General features: G+C 43.5%; 1 pseudogene across 1 annotated transcript; it reads right to left on the bottom strand.

Annotated features, from left to right (window-relative positions):
• Nucleotides 1-396: 396 nt before the first annotated feature.
• On the bottom strand, nucleotides 397-8270 carry LOC148663449 (uncharacterized; annotated as a pseudogene). Its single transcript, XR_015936427.1, has 2 exons — nucleotides 7195-8270; nucleotides 397-3730 (listed from the first exon to the last, which is right to left on the bottom strand). The product of XR_015936427.1 is annotated as an uncharacterized LOC148663449 (transcript).

The raw sequence follows: 8270 nt of genomic DNA, 5'->3' as shown, positions 1-8270 counted from the left end.
AGCCTGGTCAGTACCTAGATGGGAGACCTCCTGGGAAAAACTAAGGTTGCTGTTGGAAGAGGTGTTAGTGGGGCCAGCAGGGGGTACTCACCCTGTGGTCCATGTGGGTCCTAATGCCCCAGTATAGTGACGGGGACACTATACTGTAAACAGGCGCCGTCCTTCGGATGAGACGTAAAACCGAGGTCCTGACTCTCTGTGGTCATTAAAAATCCCAGGGCGCTTCTCGAAAAGAGTAGGGGTGTAACCCCGGTGTCCTGGCAAAAATTTCCAATTGGCCCTTACTAATCATGGCCTCCTACTAAAACCCCTCTATGAATTGGCTACATTAATCTGTAATCTGATGGTATTAGAATCCAGCCTTGCGGGATAACTCGAACAACGCACACACACGGGTACTAATACACGAGGATACATTTATTAATACATAAAATGTGCATATAAACATAACAGATCTTATCGTGAGGATTAGCAGAATACAAAAGGTATATATTTAATCATGAAGAGTTACAGATACCAAGAGGACATACATTCAGTATATCATTCATTTAGACCGTTTCGTAAATGAACTTGGATAACAACTTCTACACTAGATACTCAAAACAAGTACATCACTCATAGGAATTAAATTGATATCAACTGGTTGGGATAACAATTGAATTCTCGAGCTGTAATGCAGAATGTTGAATACTCATCCAATCTGTGGGAATTCAGATCTCCCGTGGACACAAAGAAGCAGTGGCAGGCTGTTCCTGTGTCCAATCGGCACTCTCTGGCTCTGTGCCAGGCAGTGCTCAGTGCAGCTTGCGACATCGTGGGAGAGATTCCTGCAATGCTCAAGCAGTGCGCTCTCTGAAGACCAGCTAGTTAGTGTTGGCTGAAACTAGCAAAGTTTGTGCACAGGAGGAAAAGTGACTGCGGGTCCCAGCAGGTCAGGATGAAGACCGGTTTGTTCCTGATGAAGCGCTAGTCCTGAATTCTTATTCAACTGTCCACAGTTCCGACCTGTTCATGAGGCTTGCTGCTGATGCTAACTTCGGGTGGATCCTTTGGTTACGTGCTGGCAACTTTCGCCCTCGACTCTTAGAACAAAGGAAAGTCCTGCCACTCGGACACAGTGGCCGTTACGTGGAGGTCCGGACCAAGTCGGAGGATGTTCAGGAGGTGCTCCAAGGCTGAAAGTCCAGCAGGCGCGCTGTGAGAATGTCCTGCTCTTGGGAACTGTGCTCGAGAGGTGTCCAGCCGGCCCAGGGGCTCTTTGTTGCCTGTTTAGACCTGGAGGAACTGCAGGTCGCTCATTGGTTGAAAGTTTTATGGGGATCAGAGACCCACGTGGGGTTAACCTGCCCTACCAGTTCCTGATTGGCTGATGATGAGTAATAATGCACTCTGACCTTAGGGTCATAAACCAACTTTGAATGACATTTTCCCTTGGAATCTCAGACTTTTAGTCACTAGAAATGACATTTGTTAAGGTGGTTGATGTGTACCAGCTTTTGGGAGCTGTTCCTTAGCAGGACACTCTATCGGCTAGAAAAACACCTTAATTGTGAACCAAATTGAATGGACTCTGTATCAAGCACCACTGAGGTGAAGGAGAGAGGGACTGGCAAGGGAGCAGCAAACTTAATTCTTGTATTTTAATAAACCTTGTTGCTACAACGGTCTCTCTCCTGCGTGAGTGCGCTGGTGGGTTTTTAAGTCACTTGACTGACTAAAACTCTTCTCACACTGACTGCAGCTGGTCTCTCTCCTGTGTGAATGCGCTGATGTCGTTTTAAGAGGTGCGAGTGACTAAAACTCTTTCCACACTGACTACAGCTGAAAAGTCTCTCTCCTGTGTGAATGCGCTGGTGTGAATATAAGTGGTTTTTCTGACTAAAACTCTTCCCACACTGACTGCAGCTGAACGGTCTCTCTCCTGTGTGAATGCGCTGGTGGACTATTAAACTACTTGACTGACTATAACTCTTCCCACATTGACTGCAGCTGAATGGTCTCTTTCCTGTGTGAATGTGCTGATGTCGTTTTAAAAGTTGTAAATGACTAAAACTCTTCCCACACTGACTGCAGCTGAATGGTCTCTCCCCTGTGTGAATGCGCTGGTGTGATTGTAAGTGGCTTATTTGACTAAAACTCTTCCCACACTGACTGCAGCTGAATGGTCTCTCTCCTGTGTGAATGCGCTGGTGGGCTATTAAGCCTCTTGACCAACTAAAACTCTTCCCACACTGACTGCAGCTGAATGGTCTCTCTCCTGTGTGAATGCGCTGGTGGGTTTTTAAGTTACTTGACCGACTAAAACTCTTCCCACACTGACTGCAGCTGAATGGTCTCTCTCCTGTGTGAATGTGCTGGTGCCTTTTTAAGTCATATGACTGACTAAAACTCTTCCCACACTGACTGCAGCTGAAAGGTCTCTCTCCTGTGTCAATGCACTGGTGTGACTGTAAGTGTCTTTTCCGACTAAAACTCTTCCCACACTGACTGCAGCTGAATGGTCTCTCTCCTGTGTGACTGCGCTGGTGGATAATTAAGCTACTTGACTGACTAAAACTCTTCCCACACTGACTGCAGCTGAACGGTCTCTCTCCTGTGTGAATGCGCTGGTGGGTTTTTAAGTTACTTGACCGACTAAAACTCTTCCCACACTGACTGCAGCTGAATGGTCTCTCTCCTGTGTGAATGCGCTGATGCCTTTTTAAGTCATGTGACTGACTAAAACTCCTCCCACACTGACTACAGCTGAAAGGTTTCTCTCCTGTGTGAAGGTGCTGATAGGGTTTTGAAATGCTAGACTGACAGAAACACTGCTCCTCCATGTGCCATAATGGCAGTTTGTCCACTCCATCTGAGCAAGGCCTTGAGTGATTCTTCCTCATCCCCTGATCGTCCTGTGGTCTCTTATTCTGCAAATGCTCCATGGAATGGTCTTGCTCTGTGTGATGAAAGTGAGATTTGTTTTCTTCATTATGTCCCTCACTTTTCTGCTCAGCAGTGTGAATCATCTGGGGCTCCTTCTCCAGCTCTCTGAGACTAAAACCGCCCAGTTCATTCAGTTGTTCCTCTCTTTGCCCAAGAACAAACACACTCTCCAGTTCATTAAAACTTTCAACAATTTTCTCAGTAACCAGATTATTTAACCTGTGTGTAAAGTCATCAGATGCTAAGGGATTACATGATTGTTTGAGACTGTGCAATGACAGTCTCTCCACTTGAACAGAACAAGGCCTAATTATCAAGCCCTGTAGGAGCTGCTGTTGCTTCTCCCTGTACTGACTCTCCTCTCGGTGCTGTATCTCAACAATGTTCTCTTCACCAGGTACATCAGTCTGCTGCTCTGTACAGTCAATCAACTGGGGCTCCATGTCCTGCTCTGTAAGATTAGAGACATCCAGTTCTTCACTGTGCTCTTGTACAGAGACACAGCCCAGTTCATTACAACCTTGTGTAATATTGTTCGAGTCCAGATTATTCATCTTCTTTGTAAAATCATCACATACTAAGAGCCCAGGTGTCTCACTCTCAGACTCCATTTTCATCATGGGCACAGAGTCCAGAACCTCAACAATCTGTCTGCTCTCTGTGTGCTGCTCACTGAGAGTCTTTTTCCCTTCTGGAGCAGTGAGCTCTGTCTCCTGCATCAGACTGGAGCCCCACTCCTCCTCACTGTGCTTCTGTTCAAGAGGAGCCCTTTCCCAAGCCTCAGAGAGAGCACTGGCCTCTGAACCTGTAAACAGAACAAGACAAAATCTTTATAATAATAATAAAAAACTTTATTTTATATAGCACTTTTAAAGGTGGCTTCTCAAAGCATTTTACAGAATGCCAACAACAAAAAATACACAAAATAAGCATGATGAGAACACACAGTTAGAGGAGACAGTAGATGGTGGTACTAAATACAGTAGGAGCAGAGGGGTAAAGAATAGTTCAATGAAGGGTCTTCTAAAGAAGAAGGTTTTGAGTCTGGATTTGAAGGAGTTTAGAGAAGGTGACTCTCTGATATCCTTAGGGAGAGAGTTCCAGAGCTTGGGGGCATAACAGGAGAAGGCCATGTCACCCATTGATTGTAGTCGGACTTGGGGACAGATAGGAGAACACAATTAGAAGAGCGAAGGTTGTGAGGTGGGGAGTAGGGTGATAACCCAGACAGGTACTGAGGTGCCAAGCCATGGAGAGCCTTATAGGTGAGCAGGAGGATTGTTAAGTCGACATGCAACTTGACAGGAAGCCAGTGCAAGGACTCCAGGATAGGAGTAATGTAAACACTTGCACTAGACCTTGTCAGGATTCTGGCTGCCGAATTTTGGACATACTGAAGTTTGTTCAATGTGGATTTAGAGTCCCCAGAGAGTAGAGCGTTACAGTAGTCGATTCAAGATTAGACAACTCTTTTCAGCCACAGTTAGTGATAACATAGGGCGTAGTGGAGCAATATTTTTGAAGTGAATGAAAGATGTTTTGACAACATGCTGCACATATGGGTCAAACGTCAAATATCATCCCCAAGTTTTTCAATATAGACTGAAGCTCAAGTATAAGAAAATCTACAGATAGAGTTACAGCATTGGTTTTACAAAGTTGATGGGTGGTGCCAATAAGCATGACTTCAGTCTTGTCACAGTTAACATGAAGGACATATTGAGTCATCCAAGATTTTATATGGGAGATGCAACTAAATATAATAGAGACAGACACATCAGCGTCAGGTTTGGTATGGATGTATATTTGAGTATCATCAGCATAGTAGTGATAGCTGAGGCCATGTGATCTAAAAAGCTTTAAACTACACAAACGCGTACTAGTACACTGACGATCAATTTGGGTTGTTTAAACAGCGGAATAAGTGGGTATAAGGGGGTGTTCTGATTTAGCTTTGTCAGAAACCTAACTACCATGTAAAAAGTAAGTCTACTGTAATAATATCACAATCACATTACATTTACATTAACAGTGCACTGAGAGAGAGAGGGGGGTTAATACAGACACATTGACTGGACACTACAGTACATTAACACTGCACTGAGAGAGAGGGATGAATACAGACTGACTGGACACCACAGAACATTAACACTGCAATCAGAGAAAGGGGTTAATACAGACACACTGACTAACTGGACACTACAGAGCATTAACACTATACTGAGAGAGAGGGGTTAATACAGACACTGACTGGACACTACAGCACACTAACAATGCACTGAGAGAGAGAGGTGGGTTAACAAACAAATTGACTGCACACTACAGTACATTAACACTACACTGAGACAGAGGGGTAAATACAGACACTGATTGGACATAACAGTACATTAACACTGCACTGAGAGATAAGTGTTAATAGATAAATACTGACTGGACACTGCAGGATATTAGCACTGCACTGAAAGGGGTTAATACAGACATGCTGACTGGACACTACAGTACATTAACACTACACTGAGATAGAGGCATTTATACAGACCATACACTAACAGTGCTCGGGGGGGGGGGGGTAAATGCAGACAGACTGACTGGACACTACAGTACATTAACATTGTACTGAGAGAGAGGTTAATACAGACACTTTCTGGACACTACAATGCATTAACACTGCACTGAGAGAGACAGGTGTTAATACAGACACACTGACTGGACACTCCAGTATATTAACAATGCACTGAGAGAGAGAGGGGTTAATACAGACACATTGACTGGACACTCCAGTATATTAATACTGCACTGAGAGAGACAGGGGTTAATACAGACACACTGACTGGACACTCCAGTATATTAACACTGCACTGAGAGAGACAGGGGTTAATACAGACACACTGACTGGACACTCCAGTATATTAACACTGCACTGAGAGAGACAGGGATTAATACATACACACTGACTGAACACTACAGTACATTAACACTGCACTGAGAGGGGTTAACACAGACACACTGATTGGACACTACAGCACATTAACACTGCACTGAGAGAGAGGGGTGAATACAGACAGACTGACTGGACACTACAGTCTATTAACACTACACTGAGTGAGACGTTAATACAGACTCTTTCTGGACACTATAGTACATTAACACGGTATTGAGAAAGAGAGGGATTAATACATACACTGACTGAACACTACAGTACATTAACACTGCTGAGAGAGGGGTTCATACAGACACTGACTGGACACTACAGGACATAAAAACTGCACTGAGAGAGAGGGGTGAATACAGAAACATTGACTGGACACTACAGCACATCAACACTGCACTAAGAGAGAGGGGTGAACACAGACAGACTGACTGGACACTACCGTGCATTAACACTATACTGAAAGAGAGGGGTTAATACAGACACTGACTGTACACTACAGCACATAAACAATGCATTGAGAGAGAGAGGTGGGTTAACAAACAAACTGCTTGCACATTACAGTACATTAACACTACACTAAGACAGAGGGGTAAATACAGACAGTGATTGGGCATAACATTACATTAAAACTGCACTGAGAGAGAGGTGTTAATAGAGACATGCTGACTGAACACTACAGTACATTAACACTGTACTGAGAGAGGGGTTAATACAGACACACTGACTGGACACTCCGGTATATTAACACTGCACTGAGAGAGAGGGGTTGATTCACACACACTTACTGCACAGTACAGTACATAAACAATGCATTTAGAGAGAGAGGTTAATACAGACACACTGGATTAATATTCCAGACGAGTTAATACAGACACAGACCGTGGAGGACGGTAATACAATTGAAATAATTTTTATATACACAATCATTAGTATACATATAAAATCTAGACCAATACAACGTTTACAATACAATATTTATAAATGTTGTTTCATAATGATGTTGGATTACAAATTGATTCAGTGGAACAATTGTTAAATGTGAACGAGGTGTTTTCAGCACCGTAACCGGACAAAACAGTTCAGTTTCCAGTAAAGTATCCCGTTGCTACATCACACAAGTCTTTCCCACTTCACTCTGCATCTCTCCACTATATTCTCACCAGTGAGGAAAGTTTTTTGATGACAGTTTGATAGTTTGTTAGATAACGAGAATGTTTACTCTTGCGAGATGTTTTCTTTAAAATAAAGTTTGTTATTTAAAAAATCTCACCAGTGAGGAAGTTATAGACACTGGTTTTAAACACACATACTGACTTCATACAAGTCACCACACTGACCTGAGAGCTGCAGTTCTGTGTCCATTTCTTCTTTTATTTCTGCAGAGACTTCACAGGGAAGCGTGTGTCCAACACTGTCTGTCCGTTCCTGATCTCCTCCTGCTCCCGACTCCTTCTCCCTCAGCTGCAATCTCCACTTCAGGCTCTCGTTTTCCTTCTTCAGTTGCGCCATTTCACTCCCGACACTGTCCTCCACACACTGTGTGATTTTAAACACGGCCCGTCTCACCAGGATGTGGGAGATATTGCGGAGTTTGTCTTGAAACTCGTTCTCGGAGTCAGACATCCTGTTTCCAAAAACTTCTGACACTTCATACACGATCGATTTGAGCAAGAGGTGCATGAAAGAGTCAAGCTGGGTTTGCAGATTTAACAAGCACTCCGCCATCCTTCTTCAGAGTCGGTCAGAAACAAAGGCTGACTTCCGGAGTTTAAACAGAACAACTTATTTTTTATTCTTCACAGATCCTGTTGTCAGGGCTGTGCTCTGTTCAAGCATAAACACAGTCGACAAGACGTTACGTATTCAGAACCTGAAGTTATTTTAAAGAAAAACAACAACTTTCTTTAAAGAAAATTATTCAGTCACCCACACGTGGGTGAAATACATGCAGGGTCGCGCAGTAAAATGACGTCATTCGTTAGCGCGGCCGCAGCTTCAAAACAATAGAGAAGCGGAGCTGAGAAAGAGGAGTTTCTTCAGCCGGATATAAACTTCTCTGCACCTCCTAGCGCGACCTATTCAAGAGGAGTGAATCACCTGCGACCTTCGCCGTTCGTAACGGAACAGATTTATTTTTTTGCCCTTCCACAACCCTCCTCCCCAACGAAAACGTCTCAAGTGGATTTTTTCAAGTGGATTTTGATCTCCCTATGCAGGTTTTTGGTTAAAGAAAAAAATGCTGTTGTTTCTTGCCAACTGGCAGTATTTCTTCTGCACTGATAAGCAAGATTTCTATTTCATATTTCACAAATTGTTTGAATTTGTCCATATTCCATAATTGTTGTTTATGTTTGATTAACAGACAAAATATGACAACCCCTCTATTGAGCATATACTTTATTTTCCTGATGTA

This window comes from Lepisosteus platostomus, chromosome 5, assembly GCF_059453375.1.
Source record: "Lepisosteus platostomus isolate fLepPlt1 chromosome 5, fLepPlt1.hap1, whole genome shotgun sequence".
Lineage (NCBI taxonomy): Eukaryota > Metazoa > Chordata > Actinopteri > Semionotiformes > Lepisosteidae > Lepisosteus > Lepisosteus platostomus.
The sequence above is the reverse complement of the archived record's forward strand: the minus strand, read 5'-3'. Positions and strand labels throughout refer to the sequence as shown.